The sequence below is a fragment of the Lissotriton helveticus genome, chromosome 7, assembly GCF_964261635.1.
Source record: "Lissotriton helveticus chromosome 7, aLisHel1.1, whole genome shotgun sequence".
Taxonomy (NCBI): domain Eukaryota; kingdom Metazoa; phylum Chordata; class Amphibia; order Caudata; family Salamandridae; genus Lissotriton; species Lissotriton helveticus.
In genome coordinates, this window is record NC_136068.1 from 1447155148 (window position 1) to 1447173115 (window position 17968).

The window sequence follows — 17968 nt, forward strand, 5'->3', positions numbered from 1 at the left end:
GAGCTTTCCCTCCTATGCCTGACGACGACTCGGAGTTCTCCCGCGGAGTAATTTTCGCCAGCTTAGCTGCTCTGGCTTTGGTGGCTGCAGACACCCCCGCGGCCACCACTACCTTCGTGGCCGCAGCCTCTTTTGGCGCCATGATTTCCTGGATCGAGCTGGCTGGCTGACTGGCTGAGTGGGTCGGGACGGATAGCAGGTAAAGGCTGCGCCAGGAGTTTTTATGGCTTTCTTGTCGGCTTGACTCAGCGCTGGGTTGGGCGTTTCTCACCATATAGCGTAGTACCGTCACCCCAATATAGGTACTTATAGTTAATAGATGAGATCGCATGGATCTCCCCTCCGTGTGCTCGGTTCCATATAGCATCGCTGGTGATCAGGGGGGGTTAGCTCGGCTTGGCATTCCTTATCTCAGGAGCTCCAGTCAGTGCTGCACTGCGGTCTAGCACACGAGCGCCATCTTGCCTACGTGTATAAGTTACTGGTCAAGTGAGCTTTGGATTGCAGTATTCAGAGTAACAACAGTGCTTTGCAGGCTCTTGGAACAACTATTCCCTAGAGGTTTGTTCCTGACGTTCATATACCCGACTTTACATCAAACTATGGCATTCCTAAACACCTTCAAGGTATAAATATACCTTCACTTGCTCTGGCAAGACACGGTGGTTCGGAGCTGTTCGACTATCTAGTTGCCCGACGCAGCTCACTACAGCAAGTGCCAAAGGAAGCAGACTATTCAGCTGATGCACTGATCAAGAGGCTGCCCTTCTCCTGCCAAGAATCCAGCACCAGTGTTTCCAAGCTCCCCTTGCGGGGTGTTAGGAAATCGAGTCCCGAGACTGAGATACCAGACCTCCTTCATTCTAACTAAGGTATGGAGCTGTTTAGAAGCTAGAGAAACCTTTGGTAGATTCTTGACAAAAACAACTAAACCTATGCTACACAAATACTTACTTCTTCCTTTGTACTAAACATAGGTTAGGTACATTGGGGTAGGCATATTTTAGAAACACCATTTGAGTATTTTAGCCTGTATATTTATGTATGTATTTTTATAAGGCTTACAAACCATACAATGTTTTACTGTATTATTTTATAATACTATTCTCGCTGTACGCATTATAGTTTGCTGTCTGCATAACGATTGTAGCAGTTCACTTCTCTTGTATGAGAAAGAAGACTGTTCAATAAACCTTTTTCTTGAAAACCCCCATCTCTCTATTTCTCTACACCTCTGTTGAAACGATGCATGCACGATTGACTGAGTGAAAGACTTATCTATTGTTTCTACGACTCTGAGAGATATATTTCTTATTCTTGGGAATGTTTATGCGGTTGTTAGAAACTAATCTCTTCTTTTGAATTCGAGAAAGTTTCTAGTGACCTCTGAGCTAGCTGGCACTCGCTATTAAGTTTAGTATATTCGATAGAGACCTAGTCGATCTCCGTCCTACGTCTAATCTATAGGATATATTATTCCAATGCGCAGAGCCTATTGGGAATTTAGGAACTAAACTACATGCCACCCAACGTTTGGTAAGGCACTAATTTAACGCTAGATACTAAAGTAACTCAGTTATGCTTTTCTCAGAGACCCCTTTTCCCGTAAAATACTCCAATAGACGTCTGGAGTGGATAAAGGGATAAAATACCAGCCATAGCTGAGTAGGACAAAAATCCTATGTTTTAGTTTTGGTTTTTCAACGTTGAAGGATACAGTGTTCCAAAATATTGTGCACCTTATCTTTGTTTCCTTGAAAACTTGCTCTGCAACTTTCATTAAACAATGTTGAATAACGTCAACAGCACAGAGGCCGGTGAGCTACAGACAAAAACGCTGTACAAACTCTTAATGCATCAGGGCTTAATGAAGCCGACGACGATGATGCTATAGGCATTCCAGAAAATCTAAGGAGAGCCATCACTATGAAACTTATAAGAAATTGCCTATCAGCAAGAGGTGGTAGGGTAGTTTCTGTGATAGAGGCACTTAAATATCATCAGACAGAGGTATTCTATTCATAGATAGTCTTCCCTGAATCAAATCCAGTAACTAAATTGTTTCACTTCTACCAAGAAGATGAACCTCCAACGGAATACATTTCTTTCAAGGATGTTGAAATTCCAGTAACATGCCAAGAGCATGCGCTCTGGTTTAAAGGCGCCCTAAATCATATAAATCACGTTACCAGGCCCGGTCCACTAGGTAGACCAGGAGCAACATGGCCATTTTTAACCAGCTATACACCACATCCTGCCATTGAAGAAATGACAAATGAGGAACTGTTAGTTCAACTAAAAGAGCTAATTAAAAATCACAGACAATTGGTCCAATTTGTCATGCAGACTCTTACAACCCAACCGGCAATTAGGATTCCGCAACACACCCGCTACCAGGGGAACACAAATAAAATTACACCACAGACTTTACACTCAGTCGTTGGTAAATTACCCGCAAAACAGGAACAAATTCCATTCTGGATAGCTAAAAAAATTACTGAAATTATTTGCTGATACTACCCCTCATGAGAAAGACAGAATTCTTACAATCTGTTTACCAATGGGGATCGCACCACATCTGGAGGACTGCGACACTTGGGGTACAGTCTTTGCTGCAATTAACACCAAAACACATGGTGTTCTGTGAATGGCGGTAATACCAGACATCCTGAAACAGATTCAAAATTAATACGGGGCAGAGACTGCTTTAAATCTAGGTACGAAATTACTGAAGGATTTCAAACAGGTCTCAACAATAATATTAGCTAATATTAAAGGTGAAGCAGCATCACTGGCGATCTGCCAAACGTTAAGAGAATTCGATGTAACTGAGCAACCTCAGGAACCAGACAGAATAATTGAAAAATCCTAAGAAGAACTAGGTAGAGACAGTTTGAGTGGTAAACCAGTTAATCCCCAACTGTCAGAAAGTCCTGAAAAGGTCTTTATTAAAAACACTCCTACTCCTCCTAAAAAGAAGTGGGAGAACACTAAACAAACTTCCAAAGAGAAGCGTTCTCAATCCAGAGGTAGGTCTCCTTAAAAGGAGCCCTCTGAAAGGAGGTATAACCTCAGGAATAGGGATAATTTGAGAAAACCTGATAGATATCAAGATACTGATACATGTTCTTCTTGTACCTTTCAGACTTCATCACAGAAATCCGACAGAAGAGGACGATCAGAACACAAGGAAGAACTCGTGAAGTCCAAAGATGATCAACACGTTCCAAAAAATAAGAAAACTCAATTCACCAAAAAGAAGGTAGCAGGTCTAAAAATCAAACATGCCTAGGATCTTGAGAACGCAACTCAAGAACGGGGAATGGGCTCAAACGATGTTGGACAGCGCAGCAGAAGTCACCATAGCTCGCAAGAACTTGAAGGATCATCTGGAGACAGTGAACTTGAATGAGAACATCCAAGTTGAAACTAGAGACACCAGGGTTAGTGACCAATATAAGTTATATGTAGTAACACTCGGGATGGAGGGGGACATAAATCAATCCATAACAGCTAGGGTATTAGGCTCGGGTGATGGGTGGGTCAAACATCTAATAAGTGTCCAACGTAGTGTTAACAATCTACGAAGAAGTTCTCTCGGGGGTATCACTCCATATGAAATCCTTTTTGGTGCTAGAATGATTGTGCCGGACCTCGATTGTCACACTTCAGTAGTAGAACAAAAACCCATTGATATCAAAGAACTATGGGCTGTTTTGCAGGACTTAAATGAAACAAAATCCAGAAAAAGTAACATACCCCTGAAGCCAACAACCACTGAAGAAAAACCATCCATCCCAGCAAGACCTGTCTGGATTCACAAGATTGGGGATCTAGTCAGAGAAAAGATCGTGGACAAGAAGGAATTTGGGCCTTCTTATTACCTGTCCTAGCCATCCACGGATCAAGAACAGTATTACTGCCGCCCCTTGCTGGTAAAAAGGAGAACAGGTTTGTGTCCATCGACCTGGTAAAACCACATCATGTGGCCGATCATAAGCAGTAGGCCACGTTGACTCCAAAGATGTAGCAGACACCCTAATCTGGCTACTATCCAAGAGGTTCAAACTGAGAGACTCATCACCTTTGAAGAATCTGCAGGGCAAAAAGAAGGACTATGCAACAAAGCCATGGAACTTGTACCTCTTGAGACCCAAATAACAGTTCGTCAAGAAACGCCTGTCTACAATGAAATAGCATCTGACTATACAAATGTAACAAGTGATCGAGTAGTTCCAGCAATTTCAACAAATCCTGATGCAATCCATACAATTGACAGAACTGCCTCTGGCTATCTCATTAACTTTGATACGTTTTCCGAGGATCCCAGCGAACCTGAAACAACGCCAGCTTTAAAAACTTTTAAAGAACAAGCAACAGAACTTTTTCATCAACTGGAAAAGACTTATCTGGTTTCATCATGAATTAAACGTTGGATTGTGTTGGGTGTACTTTTTTTCTACTTTAGTTGACTCTTGATAAATGGAAGATATGTTAAAAAGGACACAGCAAGTAAGAACATCAACTTACTCCTCAAGCCACACAAATCATCCCGTTGTGAACAAAAAGACTTGTCATCAGTGAACATCACAGCCGTTTCTATACCTTGTGGTATAGCTTGGGACTGAACTGAATATAGCTGTCTTGGTCCGGCGGAGCTGTTGAAAATACTACACCAATTCAAGATTTCCTTGAGTGGCTTTGTTTCATCTAGTACCTTTTCTGATGATTGGGACTTCATAAAATGATGTCAGACTTAGAAATGTCTGCAACATTTACAAATCATGAATACTTAGAAGGTTCATCAGATTATGAACAAATGTACTGTTATAATCACTATGGTTATCATTTCTTGCATAAATCTGAAAATCCTAGAAATGTATTAACTTATAACCAATGGGAACATTGTCCTACGCCACCAAAAGGTAACTAAAAATCATTTTTGGGCAAACTTCCATACTTTTTAGGGTATAATGTTTCAAATCCAGAACCATTTTACTTTAAAAATGTTAATAGGACAGGAATGAAAAGAATGTTGACAAATACAAAGCAAATTTATTCTGCGGCCTTTAATGCTCAGCTGTCTACATTAGGTTTTGACTTTTGGAAAGACACCATTGAGACAAAAACTGTCTGGGGAACAACAGACTGGCAGGTGCAGGGATTAGAAACTTTATTTAGAGCCTGCATCATCCCAGAGCAAATAATGTTTTGAATGACACTGTCCAACAGACATCTTGTCTTGGGTTAGCCAAGATCAAGGAGTTAAACAAAACGTCCATACCTACACCTACACCTGATATCAATAACACTTCAGAGGGGGAGGTCGACGTACATACTATTTTGCTTCACAACAGAAAAAATGGTTGATTTGGCCCACAGACACAAACACCTGTCAAGATAGATTCCTGAATAAGACTCAAGGGTCCACATTCACTGGGCCAAGATATGTTCAGAAACCGCATCCGGGGATAGTAACATCATACAGTGTAGGGAAACTGTGCCTTGACTGGCTACACAAGTATACACTGAAGGAAGTAAACAACACTTATCTTTACTCTCTGTAGTTGACAATGGGTTAAAAGCTCTGTCGTCCAGGATATATTCTTTGAGCAGCATAGTATCCTCTGCCATAGACATAATGGAACAGGACTTGGTCATGTTGCAACATGGTCAGTCACATTTACGTTCTATAATGCTATTAGGCTGGACATTACAAAACCTTCATTCAGGCTATGTGCCTTGGCGTTTAATCAACACAACGTCACTGTTTTCTGAATTTAATCTCACAGATAAACAAATCAAATCGGCACAGAGGAGAGCAGACTATACGGTGCTGAGCATTGAAAAACTGGAAAGATTGCCATTTATAGTCGCTGAAAAAACAGTTACTGAATGGATAATACACTGTACAATCACTCTGCCTGTTCCATTTTCAGTATTGCTTAAAACATATACCAGCAGGCCTATATGAACGGTTGGGTAAAGAACACATCAAGACATCCTGCGAATTACCTTACACACACAGATGTTGGAGTGGGGGAAAGAAGTGTTTCTTAGTGGTTATAATAGTGAAAACGCACTAAGCGGTTCTCTCCTATGTCAGGGTATAAACTTACACAGGGCCTGCCAAAGATGGTTCCTATAACAATTTATCCAGCCTCCTGCAAGGTTCACCAGCTTCAGTGATTGAACTAATTTTTAGGCAGCTTTCTAACGGAAGTTAAATCATGTTGAATGATCACAGCTGCTGTGGCATGTTAACAGGTTTAGCCTATCTCATAACTGTGTCAGCCTGGGTCACTTGCTGTATGCAAGCATTGTTTCCAAAAACCAAGACAGACCGGGAGTCACCATTATGGCCTTCACTGAACATCTCTTCAATACGAATTGATACTTTAAGCAGAATGAAAGCCATTCTTTTACAAAAATCTGTGCCATTGACCTTGGCTAAAGAAACCTATGATCTGCAAGTCGCAAGGACTTCTGCAGAGATACACAACCCATTAACTACAAACTGCCCTGTACATTTCTCAGAAATGTTAGGTCGTATCTTAAATATGTCTGATACGAGTGGTATTGTACATGTATTTAAGACAGTTTTTTCTGGACTATTAGCACTTGTTGAAGCAGTCCTACGAATATTTCCAAACTTCGTGCACTCTGTGTTTGGCGGATTGCCTCTGGTTTTGGGACTCACAGCAGGGATACTATTTTTGCTCCTTCTGCTCCGATATGGCAAGCCAAATCACCAGCGATACCCATTTCACCGTGGAGGACACTCTCCTGGCAATGAAGTGTCGTGAGCGCATAGTCCAAATTTTGGGATTAACTTGTTTGAGGGAATTAAATACCACATGATTTATGTCATTCAGACCAATCTGGCAAGATTGCATCTTACCTGTTCTACGATGCCTAATATGTAGAGAAGAATGCGTGTTAGACATCTGTCTCACACTCCCATCAGTCAATGCAACGGATGTTGATACTTTGCTGGACCTGGTAAAGGCCCATGCGCAGTGTTGTCTGCAGCGGCTACCAATTCTGATGACGGCATACATTGAGATCTCACAGATGCAAAATGCTGACGGTGAGGTACCAGAGGAAAGCGGCACACAGGTATCATCCAATTCGAACATTGCTAATGCGACTAACGCTGACGGCGATGCTTCACATCTATGTGCAATTAATCTTCTTAACAAGGTAATCCAACTTTCACCTACAATGGTAGACAAATTATTTTCAGACTTAGAAGACTTGATGTTTTCTCCAATCAATAACACTGACTTTTGATTTGGAATGCAGTGTTCTGAAAGACTCTGAACTCGACCTTCATTTTTTCAAAACAAGTTTCTAACTTTGGAACTCTATTCTTTTTTTTCTATGATCAAACTTTTGTTTTTCCAAATTTGTATTTTTCAATTGTTTTGCACAAAGTAATCTGCTTAAAGTAGAACTTTTCATAGGGAACTAGAATTCTTTGAATAAATTCCAAGAGACAATGTTTGACCTTATCCACATTCAGACAGTTTATATAATCTGCCATGGAATAGTCTCGACTTTTTCTTCTGTATTTAAGAGCCATTTCATAAATGTATTTTCGTGATTCATTTGGATAGCATTTTCTAAATGTCAAACTATATGCTTTGAATGAAACATTGCTTCATATGGGTACAGCACATATGCTTTTTCGTGTACAACCAGTACCAATGCATTTTTATGTATTTTGGGTGTGATTTAACACATCATGTTGAGATACGTTTTAATGTGTTTAGAACTTAGTAATGTTGTACATAAGAAAGTGGAGTGGATGTTGTGTGGCATTTAGAGCTCCGAGTGAATTTTCCCGATTCATGCCCTTATATAGGTAAATTCACATTGCCCTTATATAGGCATAGAAATCAATCCCTTATTTAGGCATAGCCCATGCTAACCAAATACGGGCATGGTTATTTCCACCCGTACCAAACGTTAGGGACCTTCCCCTTGCTTGAATATTGATTTGTCCAAGAACTCATGTACTTTGCAAAGAACAACTATTCCCTATGGGTTCTTTCCAGACGTTCATATGCCCAACTTTACGTTAAACTATGGCATTCCTAAACACCTTCAAGGTATCAAAATACCTTCACTTGCTCTAGCAAGACACGGTGGTTCGGAGCAGTTCGACTATCTACTTGCCCGACGCAGCTCGCTACAGCAAGTGCCGAAGGAAGCTGACTCTCCAGCTGACATACTGATCAAGAGGCTGCCCTTCTCCTGCTGAGAATCCAGCTCCAGTTTTTCCAAGCTCCCCTTGCGGGGTGTTGGGAAATCGAGTCCTGAGACTGAGATACCAGACCTCCTTCATTCGGACTAAGGTATGGAGCTGATTAGAACCTAGAGAAACCTTTGGTAGATTCTTGGCAAAAACAACCAAACCTATGCTACGCAAATACTTACTTTGTCTTTCGTACTAGACTTAGGTTAGGTACATTGGGGTAGGCATATTTTAGAAACACCAGTTGAGTATTTTAGCCTGTATATTTATGTATGTATTTTTATATGGCTTAGAAACCATACAATGCTTTTACAGTATTATTTTATAATACCATTCTCGCTGTACGCATTATACTATGCTGTCTGCATAACGATTGTAGCAGTTCACTTCTCTTGTATGAGAAAGAAGACTGTTCAATAAACCTTTTTATTGAAAATGCCTGTCTCTCTATTTCTCTACAACTCTGTTGAAACGAAGCATGCACGATTGACAGAGTGAAATACTTATCTATTGTTTCTACGACTCTGAGAGATATATTTCTTATTCTTGGGAAACAAAGTTGTCATGTTTATGCGGTTGTGAGAAACAAATCCCTTCTTGTGAATTCGAGAAAGTTTCTAGTGACCTCTGAGCTAGCTGGCACTCACTATTAAGTTTAGTAGATTCAATAAAGACCTAGTCAACCTCAGTCCTACGTCTAATCTATAGGATATATTATTCCAATGAGCAGAACCTATTGGGAATATAGGAACTACACTACATAATGTTAGCCACATACTGATTGCTTTGGAATTTGTTATATATTTAAGGACTGCTTAACATGGGGTCTGCATGCACTTCCATTTGTCTAGATGCACTTACTACCGGTATTGTAAGAATTGGGGTCTCTAGTTGGCGATGGTATGCACCTTTCCCCAAATAGGGACCCTTGCTTCTAGTCAGGGTAAGGGGCTACACTTCTAAAATAACCCCTGCTCACCCCCTTGGTAGCTTGGCACGAGCAGACAGGCTTATCTCAGAGGCAGTGTGTAAAGCATTTGTGAACCCATACAGTAATACATTGAAAACACTGCAAATGGACATCACACAAGTTTAGAAAAATCAGTAATCTTTACTAGACTTAACACAAGACCAAATGACAAAAATCCACAATACTATAATCAAAGTAAGTCTTTAAAATGGTAAAAATAGCTTAGTTCACTTCAGACTGTAAATGGGACACTTTACTCTCAAAGTACCTGGGATGAGTAACGCGAAACAATCAAAAGGTCACAAGAAAGGTGATGCGCCGTACCTTACACTCAGGGGAGAAGATGCGTCGGTTCCTTACTGCTGCGCAGGGGAGTTGAGGCTCACTTCCGTAGCGTGTGGGGAGTTGACGAGCCAGTTTCTTACTGCAATCTGATGCAATGACGCTCTGGTGCGATGCAACAAAATAGCATCTTGGTTACGGTGCGACAAAGTAGATTCGATGTGTGCATGCCCGATGGCCGTGCGGCGACGCAGTGATCTTATGAGCTGCGAGAAGCACTGTGACATGCTTCTCTGGTGATGCGATGATGGCAGCGGCTGCACGCTTCTCTGGTGATGCGACGCACCTCGCTGATGCAATGGCGACAGCGGCAGCAGCAGGACGCTTACTCGGTGATGCGAAGACAACTGCTGCGGCCGCAACATGTTTCTTCTTTGTTGAGTCACGCTTCCAGCTCTCAGTGACACGCATTCTCTTAGAAGGCTGGGCACTACAGCAGGCACTTCAATTCCCAGCAAGGGAATTCATGGGGGGGGGCTGGTGGTGAAGTCTGAGACTTCAGGCAGGAGGGAAGCACAGTTAAAGCCCTTGGAGATTCTTCTTCGAGATGATGAAAGCACACTCAGTCCTTTTTCTCCTTTCTTTGGCAATGAAGCAAACACTGCAGGCCAACGCCCAAACAGCACACAGCACAGGGGTAGTCTCCTACTTCAGTTTCCTGGTTCTTCGCCTCAGCAAAGGTTTGTCTTGATTCCCAGAAGTGATCTAAAGTTCTGGGGTCTGGGTCCCCCTTTTTATAAACCCAAATCTTTTGTCTCTGAAGGCACAGCGTGTCTGTACCTAGTCCAAACCAGTTCTGGGTGCACTCTGCCAGTGCACAACTTCCTCCTTTGTCAGTGTGGGCCAGGGTCATCAGGTGCACCACAAGAGGTGAAGCCAGCATTGTGGAAGGCAGGCACAGCTCTATTCAGGCCCAGGTGCTACTCCTCCCACCACTCCCAATGCAGCTAGGTCTATTCAGCCTAGTGCTGACTCACCTTGACTCCTGGAGCCACCCCAGCCCCTGTCACTCACAAACCAGACATGGAATACACAAACCTAGCAGAGGCAGGCTGGATGGTTAGGCAAGAAAATACCTACTCTCTAAAAGTGGTATTTTCAAACACAGATTGTTAAAACCAACTTCACTAAAAGATATATTTTATCATTCTGAGTTCAGGCATACTAAAGTTGAATTTCTACTGTGTTACGTGGGTCAGTTAAGATTTTAAGCTGTTATGATCAAACTGCCATTCTGGCCTATGGGGACAGGTAGCCCTGCAATAGTGAAAAACGAAATTGGCTGTAATTCACTATCAGGACATTGCACACACATCAGGGCATGTGCTATCTTTCACATACAATGCACGCTGCCCTAGGGCCTACCTTAGAGGTCGCTAACATGTAGAAAAGAGAAGGGTTAGGGACTGGTAATGTGGGTGCACATACCAAGTCAACAGGGCAGTACTGGACTGCACACAGGCTCTGCGATGGCATGCCTGAGCCATAGTTTACAAGCTGCTCCAGTGGGTGGTACAATCAGTGCTGCAAGCCCACCAGCAGCACTTGATTTACAGGCCCTGTGCACATGTGGTGCACTGTACTAGGGTCTGACAAGTAAACCAAATAATCATGAAATCGCTAATCATTACAATACTTTACAATAGGGAGCACTTGCACTTTGGCACTGATTAGCAGTGGTAAAGTGCCCAAATCATCTAGACCAGCAAAAACACAGGAGGCAACAGTAAAAAATGGAAGGGAGACCCACGCCAGTGGTGCCAGGTCTAACAGGTATGATTTGAGAACTGCACTGTTTAGGTGTAATTTCTTGGGTGCTTGTTTCTCATAACTTGATAGCACAATAGAAGACAGGGTCAGCATTCTAGTGGATGAATAATGGACAATGACTAAAAATAATACATGGTATTATACTGAAAGATTGTCTTGAGGAACAATATTCCCAGTGTATTCTGAATTGATCTCTAGATCTTTTTCACACTATAATGTGCACGAGTTGCGTGTGGATATCTAAAAATGTCTTCTGAACTTGCAGGTATACCTGTGTAATATTATTGTATTTGGAATGAATAATTCTGACTCACTCGTTTTTCCCTTTAGTATTCCTGATAATGACCAATACAATGGTGTGATTCACTTGATAAATTATGTTTTGAGAATTTGAACATCTTTCATGTACAATGAGGTGATTTCTGGGACTGATATTGCGACATACATGAATCACAGTGTGGTGTCCACAAATGTCCTTTGAACATTCAGGTACATGCACGTTTTGACACATTTGGATTGTACGTGCTTTTCTTGCATACACCGTACATGTACACTAGGCGAATACTAATGTGGGGCTGATTTTGTTAATGAGGATTGGAGGTCACTAAGACATCAAATTAGAATGTTAAGAAATTGGTGGGATGTGCATACATGATTCCAGCTACATATATATTTTCACACACATTTTTTAGATCTTTCCCCTTGATATAAAACAGAGATTTGCTCTACCCTAGTTGTGCATGGACTGGGAGATGTTATGGATGGTTTCGTCATTTGAAATCTATGTTCAATATAAATAAAGTTTTGTTGGGTAAGTGAGATGAGAAGTGTACGCTGTTTAGTAGAAATAGCGGTTAATGGCCCGCTAGATTACGTGGATGTTTTATTTCTGTGTTCCCTCCCGTCTATTATTTTCCCCTTGTCCGTTTTATGAATGAGATAGATGTTACTAGCTATAAAGGCCTGTCACCCGTGCAAATCTATGTCATACTCACTCTAAGCGATAGGGAGACGGGCAGACTTGATGCTGTTCTGCCTCTTTCAATGAGAAGCACCTAAAAACTTAACCGGTACTGCTAAGGACATGCATTTTTTACTTGTATGAATATGTTCAGATTTAACACAAGAATGGGGAACATGTTGTGATTTCTTCTATGAGTTTTGATATAGGAAAATTTTATTACTTTCTGAGATATCGATGTACATCATACTCACTGATATATGTTTTTAAAAGATTGAAAGAAAATATTTGGGGGCAGATTTACAAGCCCCTTGCGACATCTTTACAACACCGTTGCATCACTTCTGTAACGCAGTGGTGTCGTAAACAATGCACCACTATGCAACATATTTACAATGTGATGCATCTAGGGAGGTGCATCACGTTGTAAAGCCCTGCGCTGCATTATACCTGTGACAGGTATAATGTATGCAGGGTGGGCATTCCATCGCAAGGACGGCTCGTAAAAGTGACGCAGTGAAATCTACAAGATTTCACTGGGTAACTTTTACTACCCCGCTGCATCAAAACCTTATGCCTGCTTGTAGCAGGCGTAAGGAGTGACGCAGCACACAAAGTATGGGCCGACCTTGAGCAGTGCTGGAGTTGCAACGCACTTGTGACACAACTCCAGCACTGCATCACTTTTGCGCCGACAGATACGTCACGCATCTGCCTATCCTTGCGGCGCATCCATGGTGGCGCAAGGCTATTTTTCCATCACACACAATAAGTGGTGCATCCCTGCTAATATGCAGGGATGCGCCAGTTATTGTAAATCTACCCTTGGTTTTTTCCTCTGAATTTGATAGACGAAACAAAGGGTAAAACAGAATTTTGTAAACCAAGAATGATTTTTCACATTGTTTTGATCATGCAAGTTAGGCTTATGTACTTGATGATGAACTGTACAATGAACTTCTGATAAATGTGTCTTGCTTATTTAATCAATTTCCATAACAGAAGTTGTCCAACCACAACCTATGTGCTTTTAAAGTCGATGTAGTGTACTGTATTTTTTCCATACCTGTGATTGTATGTATTTCACACTTGTGCATTAGATAAGTAAGGTTATGCATGTTCATGTTATGTTTACAGCCCTGAAAAAGATCAAATATTGGGCAAAATGTGCTGGCTGCGCAGAACTGATATTTTATGTTCAAGAAGACCTTGAATTAATGAATTATAACAAGCAAAGAAGAGACCTCTCAATTCATCCTTTTTGTTATTAACACAGCAATGTGCTTCTATACATATTTTCTTTAAAGTTGTCTCTCTACCATTGTTTGTATAAATATCACACAAGAATACATCCATTTTTGGTACGGACGGGGGGGATTAAGTGATTGAATGTAATTTTAAACTGCCATTTCGACTTGGCAAGAAAACCTTTTGCCAGGCTCAGACCTTCTTTATTAATACATGTAAGTCGCCACAAGAGTAGGTCCTAAACAGCCCACAAGGCAGGATGCAATGTATTTAAAAAGTAGGACATGTAATTTTAAGCTCTACATGTCCTGGTAGTGAAGAACTCTTACATTTGTTTTCAACTACTGCAAGGCATACCACTCTGATAGGGTAACATTGGAATTACCTTATTGAATTCAATATTCTGGAATTTCCAAATGATGGCAGGTAACCAGATCATGTTTGCTGTCAGTGGAATTGTAATGAAAAATCCTCTCTTACAGTAATACCGGATTTTGAATTACAATTTAGAAAATGCAGCCTTTAGGAAGTTGTTTTTTATAAAGGACATATAAACACGAGAATACTATAGGAATGTGATGATACCTATAGATGTTGTCCAGTGGACAGTTTATAAATAATTTATTTACATCAATATCAAACAATGGGGTGGGAAGGAAATACTAACATAAAAACATTCAATTTTGACTTCAAAGATTCAGGCATTTGCATGTGACAAATTTAACTAAATAGGTGAGTCCACAATTCAATAGTACCAATGTCCTTGGGTGCCTTATTGTCAACATTGCAATAGGTACTGAGCGCAGGAGGCAAAAATGCTTCGATCCTTATACGTTCTTAGGATCATCATCATCAGGACATAGAAGTAGTATTCCTGAGAGATAAGTTATATACTTGTAAACAAACATGAACTGAAAAGGAAAAGGGGAAGGGGAGGGAGAAGAAAACATGAAGGGAGCAAGAAAATTAGTTGTCAAGCAGTGGTTGAGGGTAAAGACCTCATCCGTCCAGGTTGGAGAGAGATGTATTATGTGTCTAGGGCCAGGCATACATGGGTCCCAGGCACAAGTAGATGGGTCCATACGGTGCCATCAGGAGATATGGTATAAATATCTGAAAATTAAGGCCCAGTAGGCAAACCAATGGATGGCTCAAGGCCTAAAGTTAATGAGCATAAGCTCAAAATAAGCTGTAGAGGGAAGAAAAATTGCCAAATTGCATGAATTGTGATTACACCTATTCAGTTGAATTTGTTACATCAAATGCCTGAGTCTTTAAAGTCAAAATTTACTGGGGTTTTGTTTGTTAGTTTTTTCCTTCCCACCCGGTTGTTTGATATTGATGCAAATAAATGATTTATAAACTATCCACTGGACAAAATATAAAGGTATCATCTCATCCCTATTGTATTTTCATGTTTTTATGTTTTTTGCGAGAGACCGCTCATCCTTTATAAATACTATGTAACGCTGGTCCCTCTACATCCATGGGTTTCCTTGTTCTTTACAAACACACTTTTAGAAAGTTGTCATTTTCCTGTCTTAGCCATTTGGTGCCTGTAGCCTGTCTATGGATCCTATGACTGTGTGTAGCTGACAGTTGTGCTTTGTGTATTCCTTTTGGACAGCCACACACAATAGAGAGCTTACGTGTTCCTGGATGAGTCATCGCTGGCAGGATAGGAGGGTAGAGCTGAGCTCAGTCTTCTTACACTAGAATAGGCTGTGCCCTGCCTCCCAACAAAGGGCTGCGTACCCCCTGTAGTTAGTGTCAAGCCAGGAAAGGGAAGACAGGATGCCTGTGAACTTCAAAGGGAAACATCTAGAACATTCTCCAGCTTCAAAGGCAGAACTGTAGGGGACCTCAGACATTAACATTTCAGTACACTTCTGGACTTGTGGATACTGTGCCAGGAAGTACTGCTGTGCTGCTCAAAAGCATTGCTACTCTGCTGGAATGCTGGCCTACGACACTGCTGCCTGCTGTGCTGAACTGCTGCCCTCATGCATTGGTAAGACGGACTGGACCTGCATCTGTTGAACCCAGAACCACCAGAGGGACTCCAAGGGCTAGTTCGCTGGTCTCCTGACTAGAATATCAGGGACAAAAGGCTGCAGTAGCCTTAAACACAGCACCTGGACTCTACGGTTTTGAAGACCTACCCTGCCAATTGGTGCCATCCCTGATCTTTGGAAGTGAGCCTGAAGGTGCAGTCCCTTCCCATTAGTGGACCCTGCAGAACTGCCCATCTCCTCAGCAGAGTGGCGCAATCCAGAGCAGAACCAATGCATCACCTCTGCTGTGAGGGTTCTCATGGGAACCACTGCCTGTACAAAGCTTTTTCAGAGCAAACCCTGGCATCACAAGTGTCTCATTGACAACAGCCTTGACGATGACACAGGTTCTCACATTGCATCCGCACAGCTCCACAGAATCCACGCATTGCCTAGATTGCTCGATGCTTCCTCGACACTGGACCTCTCATTGCAGCTTCACTGCCCCTCGAAACTGACACATTGTGTCGGGTGTGAAGCTCATCTTCGACACAGGTCCTCGCAATGCTCCTCAACCAGGATTTGAGTTACTCTTGTTCATCAGGCCTACATGGGTCCCTGTACCCAGCCCGCACTCCATCATGGTCTGCCTGAACAGGTGACCCTGTCCTGGTGCAACCAGATATCCACAGTTTTGTGCTTTTTGCTTCTATTTTCACTGAAATCTTTAAACCTGCATGTCTCTGGTTCTACTGATGGGATTTTTGATCATTTTTTTCTTGTTTAGTTTATTTTAACAAATACAACATTTTTCTAAACTGGTGTTCGATCCTTCTGCGGTGTGTTTTCACTGGATCACTATTTGAAGTGTTGCACAAATACTTTACACATTGCTTCTGAGTTAAGCGTGACAGCTCTGTGCCAAGCTGCCTGGGTATTGAGCATAGGTTAATTTATGGTTCGGTTGTGACGTCACCCAGACAAGGATTGTGATTCTTGCCTGTTTGAGTAGGGTTTCACCCCCCTCAACCAGTAACCCAATTTCTTACATGTTGCTTATATGACTAATTATGTCCTCTTTCTTCTTGAACATTTAGACTGCAGGAGGCATTAGGACCAATGTGACTTTTCACTCTGATTTATGTACATAGCATCAGGCTGGAGGCTTCACTGCAAACCGTGGTAGTATAGCATTGGGATTTCTGGAGTTGGCGCTCATTCTGCTACTGTCAGTTCCTGCTTGAACCTGCACTGACACTCAGAGAGTCTACTGACGTGCACTGCGCTTTTCTGGAGATTGCCCTCCTTTACAAAGTGCCCTGAACACTCCTGCTTGGAATGCTGGAGTCCCTACAAGTTTACATTATTCGTTGAAACGGGTGTATGTTCAAAGCAAAGGGGGCATTGCACACACTTCTCATCTGGGTGTTTTAAAGCGTTTCATTATATAATTTTTATAACATTCAAGTCCAGTGTCAAACTTTAATTTCCACCCTATCCAATACAATGTTTCCCCCCTTCCTCCCTGTTTACTTGTGCATCCTTTGTATGTTTAACCCATTGACTATACAATATTGTCAACACTTGCACAGTACTCTGTTGCTTTGTTCCCCTCTTTGAGGTGCATAAGTTACCTCCATAATTGTTATTACAAATTATTATCGTTTGTATTAAAAATATAATACTGAATCCAAAAGTAATTTTTATTTTTTAAATCTGTGTTCCGTTGTTATGCTGGTTACATAGAGTCAAACAAAGTGGCTATCACAATAACAAAAATGAACCAATAAGGAACGGTATCATGAAAGAAAAACTATCTGCAAAAGTCTATGAAATATAAACAATCATTTATTATTAAAACAGTGGCTATAGCTGACATGCCCCACGGCATTCCATTCACATTGGCAAATGGTTGATAAACCCATCACCACGCTCTGTGCTAGGGACAGCGCCATCTGAGCACACAGGGGTGTCTGTGACCACCTCCAGGGGTATTTACTTCCGGGATGAGGTACACCACAGCAGCCATGTTCCATCAATAGACACCAGTTGCAGATGACGGCTTAAGGACCTTGGTCAATAGTGTCAATGACATCTGAAAGAATATAGTAATGTGTTAATTTTCCACTACACATACCAAATATACAGTTTGCTCCCTTCTCAAATATACATGGGGAGGACGGCATGATTACACAACTCTTCCAGCACTAAGACTATTTATTTTGACTGGTCAGTGACGTATCTCTAAAGAGTAAATAATATACCTATAGTTTTGGCCTGCAATATTAAAAGCGTGTATGTTATTAATTTTTTGGCCTGTTTAGTTGTGCATTTTCTTGACCTCGGTTCCCATTTTTTTCTAGGAAAAGTAGGCTGACAGTGATTATAGTAACAAGTAGTAGAGATGTAATCAGGGCAATGTG